The sequence below is a fragment of the Haliaeetus albicilla genome, chromosome 20, assembly GCF_947461875.1.
Source record: "Haliaeetus albicilla chromosome 20, bHalAlb1.1, whole genome shotgun sequence".
Classification (NCBI taxonomy): domain Eukaryota; kingdom Metazoa; phylum Chordata; class Aves; order Accipitriformes; family Accipitridae; genus Haliaeetus; species Haliaeetus albicilla.
In genome coordinates, this window is record NC_091502.1 from 25572920 (window position 1) to 25581799 (window position 8880).

Here is an 8880-nt window from a genome sequence, read left to right on the forward strand (position 1 = left end):
CTTTGCTTTTTGCTCTCTTAGTGTAACAAGGAACTGTTTGCAAAGGCATTATAAAATGAGGAGTTTCCAGGGATAAGGTTTCAGTTTTACATTTGATTTTCACCAGCTTTGAAAGGTTAAGACCACGCCTTGGTCTATGGTGAACCATAGTTCACCACAGTGACCATTCAACACCCTGAGAGTCATGTAATAATCCAGATTGTGCCTGAATTTGAACAAAATAATCATCCCTTTGGGGCTTAAAATAATTAGTTAATTAATAAGGATTGGTGGGATTTTTTACCAGCATATTTGCAAGCTGCAGCCAGGGAGGACTGTGGCTGCTTTTATCCCTGGTTTATGAACAGTCACTCGGAGCAGTAATGCTAGAGCAGTACTGCCAATCTCAGCTGTATACGTGGCATTACATAGGACCCTATATAATTTACTGATGTCCTAGGAAACTGTCGTTTGAATTCTTTAACCACATAAAAAGGCTGGCGTTATCTGTCTGCATCGTTTTGAAGATCACAGCATGACCTTTATTACGTCCCTGTGGATGTTCCTGCAGCTGATTATCATAAAAGATTAAATTCCTGGGGCTGCAGTAAGTGCACAGATGCATGCAGCGCTCCCACCTCCATGACCTGCCCATCTGCCCAAGTTCAGTGGTGCGGTCAATACTCTAGAGGGACAGGATGCCATCCAGAGGGACCTCAACAGGCTTGAGGAGTGGGCCTGTACGAACCTCTTGAGGTTCAACAAGGCCAAGTGCAAGGTCCTGCACATGGGTCGGGACAATCCCAAACAAGGATACAGGCTGGGGGATGAAGGGATGGAGAGCAGCCCTGTGGAGAAGGGCTTGGGGGTACTGGTGGATGAAAAGCTGGGCATCACCCAGCAATGTGCGCTCGCAGCCCAGAAAGCCAACAGTATCCTGGGCTGCATCACCAGCAGCGTGGCCAGCAGGTCGAGGGAGGGGATTCTGCCCCTCTGCTCCGATCGGGTGAGACCCCACCTGCAGTTCTGCGTCCAGCTCTGGGGTCCTCAGCACAGGAGAGACAGGGACCTACTGGAGCGGGTCCAGAGGGGGGATATAAAAATGATCAGAGGGATAGAACACCTCTCCTGTGAAGACAGGCTGAGAGAGTTGGGGTTGTTCAGCCTGGAGAAGAGAAGGCTCCAGGGAGACCTTATAGCAGCCTGCCGGTACTTAAAGGGGGCTTATAAGAAAGCCAGAGAGGGACTTTTTACAAGGGCATGTAGTGATAGGACAAGGGGTAAGAGTTTTAAACTGAAAGAGGGTAGATTTAGATTACATGTAAGGAAGAAGTTCTTCACTGTGAGGGTGGTGAGGCTCTGGCACAGGTTGCCCAGAGTTGTGGCTGCCCCATCCCTGGCAGTGTTCAAGGCCAGGCTGGACGGGGCTTTGAGCAACTGGGTCTAGTGGAAGGTGTCCCTGCCCATGGCAGGGGGTTGGAACTAGATGATCTTTAAGGTCCCTTCCAACCCAAACCATCCTGTGATTCTGTGATCTTCAGTGTTCTTCAAGTGAATCCAACAGGCAAACAGGAAAAAAAAAGTTTTCAAAAACATCATCTGATTACTGAGCATGTCTTGTGTTCAGATGCGGTCTAAACTCACACCAGCAGCTCCTCACTTTTGCATTATGAAAACCCAGAAGCAGTTTCTTCTGGACATTTTTTGTGGAAAGCAAAGCCAGAAAATAATTAAAATTATTATTAACAGAATTTCAAAATGCTATTTTAACAAAATAGGGTGAACAGTCTTACAGAATAAAGCATATTTTTGAAAACCCTCTGGAGAAAGCTGGATGAAATACTACTCAGGAATTGTCAGAAATGCCATTTGAAAACTTAAGTGTCATTTCTTGACACACTGCTATATCAGTGCTCTTTTTGCTTGGTGGCACTGAATTTGAGACACATGGGCCAGTGTCCATTCAGATAACATGTGGTGGAGAGATACTGCCTGCAGGTCATTACAGAGATTATTAAATAGACTTTATTGCAAGTTTTGGCATGCTAGAAGCTTTGGGAAAGGAAGCAATGACCTTGTGGCTAATGGTAATTCCTACTTCTGCCACAGATCGGGTCAAATATGCTTCTTATTGGGGTATGAGATCACTGCAAAATCACTCAAATGAGGAAACATACTTCAGTGGTGCATGGAAGGATTCCAAGTGCAGAGCAAAATACGTCAAGTTTGTGAGCTATATAAAGAAGAGGAAAAAGCTAAAGTTTTGCCACTGAATGCCTATTAAATAATGCAATTTACAGCCACAGATGTGGGGTTAAATGAGTTTGTTTAGCTTTGCATTTGGAGAGATCAAGCTCAACCAACAGAGACTAATGTAAGAAACTGGGTCTGTGGGCACTAAACCCTGGACCCTTTTATGTCCAAGGTATTTCTGAGTGTCTGTATTTCTAGTTGCAGGCGAATATGTTTGCTCTATCCCTAGAGGTTGTTTTAAACTGCTGTAAGAGACCTGCAGCTACCTAAGACTTTCTAGTCATCCCTATGCAATATATCAGAGGCTCATAGTGAAAAGCACAATAAAGGTCAGATCTTTTTGCTATGAAGGCCCTAGGTTTTGAATTAATAGCAGTATATGTCTGTGAGCATCAGCTGAAGAGCCATGAAGATATCAGCTGGTACTATAAAAGTACTGGTCTACGTGAAGATGTTCAGAAAAATGCTGAAAACGTGTGGTTGAGTTATACCACATTTAACTCCATGGGGGGGTTATTAATTTGCAAGTAAATTGGCCATTGTTTGCACTTCACCATCACTGTCAGCTGCATAAATGTTTTTCTTAATTCATTTCATTAATTTACCAGAAGTTTCCTGAGTGTCCCAATATAGATAAACCCTACCTCAGAGAGACTTCATTGTATTTTTGACACATCATCAGGCTGTTCTGGTCACATTACATGCACAGAGGAGATCCCCTTTCAGTAGAAGACATTTTCAAGTCAGCTCGCAACCATTAGACGATTTCCACAGAGGACACGGAAGGGGATTCCTGCTGCTCTGGAGTGCAAATGATGCTTGGAATATCTATTATTATCCTGGCGCTTAGAAGAGCTATTATTTTCATGGAAAAACTTCCTTCTCAGATGCAAGCATATATTCTAAATACATATTTAAAATGAGATAGGGAAACAAATTACATTTTAAATGAGATACAATCATGAAGGAGAACAGCAGCACTATCTCAGAACAAGGTGATCCCTACATCGACCTTTACAAACCAGCTTTATTCCCACACTGACTAGGTTGTACAAGAAGTAATTGCTATTTTTGGTAATTTCTTTAGGCACTGAGTGTCTTTGCTATGTGGACTTTAGCGTTTGGCACCTGGGCTCTTCCCCTGTCAGAGTCTTCACAGCACAATTGCACAATATGGAGAAACAGCCCATAAACCAAACCTAATTTCTGGGAAAACACTTATTGCTTTAAACCATATTGCTTTAAAACTACATGTGTATTATTTCTTTGAAGCCTTCAATATGTTAAAACATTGTGGTTTGGGGGAAAGGGTGTTGTTTGTTTTGCTGTTTTTTCTGGGTAGCTTGAGAAACGTGTTGGTAGACTGAAGTCATCCGACCAAGATAGGCTGATCTCAAATCCACTGAAGTCAACAGATTACAATTAAGCATCTCTGGTGGGTTTTTGATCAAGCTTATGGTGAGGATTTGCAAAAAAAGCCTCACCAAGTCATGCTGGCTTGGGATGAGGTTCACTGAATGGTCAAGACACCGTGATGCAACTCAGTTCAGCGATGAATGCTGCAGCAGTAGTTGTACCTGAATTAGCCCTGACACACTTTTTTCAACCTTTTCTCACCAACCTGTGATGGATTCAATCTCTTCCAGCCTTCTTAACTATCCTACAAAGTTTTTCTTTAATAGCAAATCCAAATTCTTCTTTCTGCTGCCTTTAAAACCTGTTGTTATTTGCCTTGTTTTCAGGGAATGATGGATGCATGGATCTAAGATACCGGCAAACTTTAGGGTTATTACACTAAGTTTCACTGCAGGAATCTCACCCACCAGTTATAGTGTATCCTGAGTATGTGAAGCTGAATTTTTTTTCTTTGGAAAAGATATTTCGGCATGTTTGCTCCTGCAAGAAGGTTGCCAATTAGTTTAGATGTTGTTTGAATTAGCTTGTTGAAAAATCCAAACAAAAGCTTATTGTCCAAAAGAGCTAGAAGCGGGGGTCAAGTGGCAGGGGGTTGTAAAAACTGCCTTCAGAAGGATGTTATTACCTCATCACTGTGGCCATAAAGAAAAGCTTTTACCAGGAAAAAGTTTAACAAGTTCAATAAATGTTCAAAGAACCTCACAAAAGCTTCTTGGTTTGGAAACAACACGAGCTATTTCTTGATGCTTTATGTTTTGAGTGTAGTAAAAGAGAATTGCTGCCACGCGAAGTCATGCTGTGATCTTCCCAGGTTTCACAAGTGAGGCAGAATCAGGCCAAGATAGTTTGGGATGAGGATGTTTTAAAAAGCCTCCTGGAAATGGCCCTTGGGATTAAAGCCATGAGCCCGCAGCGTGCTTACTCAGGGCCACATCTGCATTGAACACAGGAGTTTTTGGCTTTGTGGGGACTACACATGAGCTTTGAGTGAGGGAGTGCTTGCATCCTGCTTAATCAAGGCTTGGCAAGGTGCTGTTTTGCCCTCTGAATTGCTCTTGCAATAGTTGGGAAAATGTTATTTTGGATCAGCTAGAAAACCAAAACCCCAAATCATTAAATGTGCTCTAGAATGGAAGATGCTGTACAAATATACATGATTACTGGACGTGCTTCATAAGTGAACAGAGGCAGCTAAACCAATTTATTTAACAACATGGACAATGAACTAAAATGCAGAGCAGGCAGGAAAAAAAAAAAAAAAAGGAGGATTTATCAGCTTGGGATAAGGAATAGTGTCTTCCAAGATTTTTTTTCCCAGAGTTTTCAGCTGGTAATAGGAGAAGGCCATATCAGTACTCACTGAGTACTGGATTACACCAGATATAAATGTTACAGGTCTTAGCTTATGTACTACAGTGTTGACCATTCTGGGGTCTATCCTAGGGGTGTGCTGATAGAAGTGAGCTACCTCTGAAACTCCCTGTTCTAACACACATGCTTTGTCTGTTGTTGATGATGTTTCTTGGACTGATGATAACATGTCTACATCTTCTATGTTGGGTTTTTTTTTTAAATTAGAGGAGTTGGAAAAGAAATTAGAAAAACTGTTACAGGATCATACATTCAGTTGAAGTGTTAGCCTCCGATAGCTTAAGTGCATGGCACAAAAATAGCTCAAATGCTGGTTTCCCTTGGGATCATTATTCTTTAACAGAGAATTTCAGTGTATCTAACTTCAAAGGAAGACAAGCGATTGCTCTGGAGAAGGAACTGACAACAAGCAACTTCTTTGCTCTGAAAGTGATTCCCCAACCTCAGATCAGCCACTAAAGCATCTTTTATGCCAGAGAAATTAAATCAGTTACAGCTTTCTGCTTGTTCACAAGACACTGGCTCTGCACAGGACCATCCACACCAAAGCAGCTCTGTGACGTTTTAGCACATGGGGTCCATCACAACTACCCACCTCAAAGCGGTTGTTACCACCGCTCGCTCTCACTGGAGACTACATTGAAAGCCCATGTAAATCAACCAGAAGAGGCTTTCTGATTTCAGTGAATCTTATATCAAGGGCAAAGGCTGGTGGTTCACCACTGAATAAGCACGGGGTCTGCAAGTTGCTGCAAGGACTGTCTTCCAAGCAAGATGCAAAAATCCTAAGCTCCTGTATAGGTATGGTCATGCAATATCCCCTGCCACATTGCCAGAAGTCCCTGAAGGAAATTTCTCTCTGAATTCTGCTTAAATTAAAGTCCCTCCCTTTACTGCATCTGCTTTTTCATCTTGCAGAGGTGGTATTTTGCTTTCCTCACTTAATCTGATGTGTAATGGTTGTGCTTTCCACCCCAGAAGTGGTTGCATTTCACCAATGGGCAAAGTAAATCCTTCTGTGGAATATGTATAGAGGTCTTTGAGGCCCTTTGAATGGAAAGCCTCTGCAGGATGATGTGTTAATGAATATGAAAGCATACATACGGAGAAAAAAAATCAATATACACATTGGCTGGGAGCCCACTGGCTGTGAAGCATCCCCAGGACAGCATTTGCACCAAAACCTTGTACTCTCATTGACTATAAAAGCCTCCCAGACAATACCGTGCCATTATACCAAACTGTCAAGACTTTCTTGATCTTTGACTTATTAGGTATCGGTTTTAGGTCATAACATTTTGACTGACCCTTTACCAATGAAACCTGTACATCCATTCAGAAAGAATTTGTTGGAAGGGACATCCAGGCCCTCTGATGTGACAAGGAGGGACTATGGATGGCTACTATGGTTGTTGCTGCTACACAACCTATTTGGATAAGATATCTGCCATCTACTACCTCCAACCAGTCATACAGGACAGCTATACGCTACTTCCTAACCCTCCTGTTAGTTCATTGAACAAGACATGTCTCAAGACATTCAGCAGCCCAGTCACTTGGTCAGGGATAAACCTGTGGTCAGCATGGAGGTCAATGACTCTTCACGCTCTGTTGGCATTGTGGACTTGAGGTGCTAAAGCTCATCCGACAGTAGAGAAAACTGGCAACAGCTTGATGACAGCTACTGGTGTCTATGGCAGACTCTACTCAGAGAACTTAATATTTGGAGAACTGAGCTAGTTTCTCCAAAACTCATGTTCTAAGGGTGGGAGAATAGAAATAAATGTCAGTCCAGGTCTTTCTGATGCCTGACTTGGAGAAGTTTATGAGACAGGAATGTTTGTATTAAGAAATGAACAGTCAGAGTGGTTTTGGGATGCCACACAGTGGGAATACGAGATCTTGGCACAGGGGCTAATATTTGGCTCAGTCAAACATGATGGGAGGGCCATCCTGCACTGTGTAACTTCAAAGCACAACAGAAGGCACGGAGCAAAGCCAGGAACTATTTGGGAAAAACTCCCCAATGTGATCAGCTAGCAACGGTAGATCAGATCTGGGAGAAACCAGGGAACCAGTAAATGATCAGACCGTGGATGGAGTTCAAATTCCCACCTGGCTTCTCTTATAGCCTTTTATAGCCTGTTAAAACATTCTCAAGCCCAGAAGAAGGAAAGGTAACCACAAAGCAGAGTAGAGAAAGCTCTGCATCTGCATTTTCCTTCCTGCCCTTTCAGCTGCAAAAGGTGGTCCCTTGAACCCCTCCCTGGCAGAAGTAGGCAGGAAATCGCCCATTTTTGTGATGGTCCAGATTTTCCTGTAGAGGGAAAAACCTCATTTAACTGAGCTCCTGCCAAATAGCACCATTTTCCTAAGGATCATTTTACAGCACGAAGCTTAGAACGAATTGCACTGTATAAATTCATTTGTTATTCCATGTGGTACTGCTGTTTGGGCTAAACTGACAAAGTATTTATCTAGAGGGTAATGCATCCATTTCTGCTCTATGCCTCCTCCTCGCACAAGGCTGTTCCAGTCTGGGTTAGTGGTTTCTCGGCATTGCTACCTGGCATTTCCCCAAAATGCTTTTTTTTTTTCTCATCATGGAGTTACTGACAGGCACCTCATGAGGGCAGCATGTCCTCTCTTTTTCTTTTTTCCACCACTCAGTAGACCCTGCTCTGCTTCCAGACTGAATGAAAAAAGAAAGCTGTGTACGCACTACAGATGGCACTATTCTGCTTATACTACTTTACTTTAGTTAACGAGGGTCTCAAAGAAAGCTGGTGACATCCCATCTCACGACATGCTGGTGCTATAGAAAATATTGCCGCCCTGCTTTGCAGGTAGGGAAAAACCAGCTAAGTAAGCCCATGTAACATGCTCAGGATGCCCTGTGGCTGGCAGTCAGGGAAGGAATAAATCATTGCAGGTGGCCTGCACCCAACTGCCATGCTTTCTCCATAAATTTAGTCATGTACCCTTTTGTTCCAGTTCTGTTTGCCAGAGGGAGAGCTCTGATTTGAGGCAAAGGGGACAAAATAGGACAGAAACTACGTAAAAGCATGAGAGAGGAAGAAGAGGTGGCAGTGGAAAGGCTCCTCTTCAAGCCTGTAAGGAGGCACAAACAGGTACAAAAACAGGTTGAAAGGCCCCAACCTACCTTCCTTCCCTTTTTAACATGCAAGTTTGTGAACCAAATCCCAGCAAGAAGGGAAAAAAAATGCATCTGTCAGGAAGGGGCAAATAAAAGAGTGCAAGACTGACACCAGAAAGGGCTGATATGGCCCAGTGAAAGGAAGGGTCAGATTTATCAGGATTCTTGCAGGTATAATAAGGAATATTAGGAGGACAGGGAGGTCTTAAAGCACAGAAGTGCAAATGCAGTTAATATCAAGCTAAACAACAGCAGAGGAAGGGGAGGTGGCTGAGCTAAAGGCAAGACAGGTCCACAGGAAAGCAAAGATGCCCATTTCTCAAAAGAGAGTGCAAGAACAGCTTTATCAGGGCTGGTCTATCATCAGCAGGAGCCTGCCTCTTGTTATGGCCAAGGGAAGATGCCTGCACAGCAAGAAGGCAAGAGTATAGTGGTACCATCCTGACACTGTCCCAGCAACATGTAGCATGGTCACCACTGAGTCAGGAGTAATAACTTTAACTTGTATTAACATTTAGGTTATTTTACAATATGATCTCTTTTGTTCTGGATGCTGTGTACATCAAAGGCAGCCCTTCCACAAGAAGCCTCTATGTTACATAGGCAAGGGCCTAAGGAGGAAAATGTAGGTACAGGGGAAAGTACCTACAGTACCAGGACACCCCCAGTGAGTCTTTTGCTAAATCAATCAATCAAAGTCATTA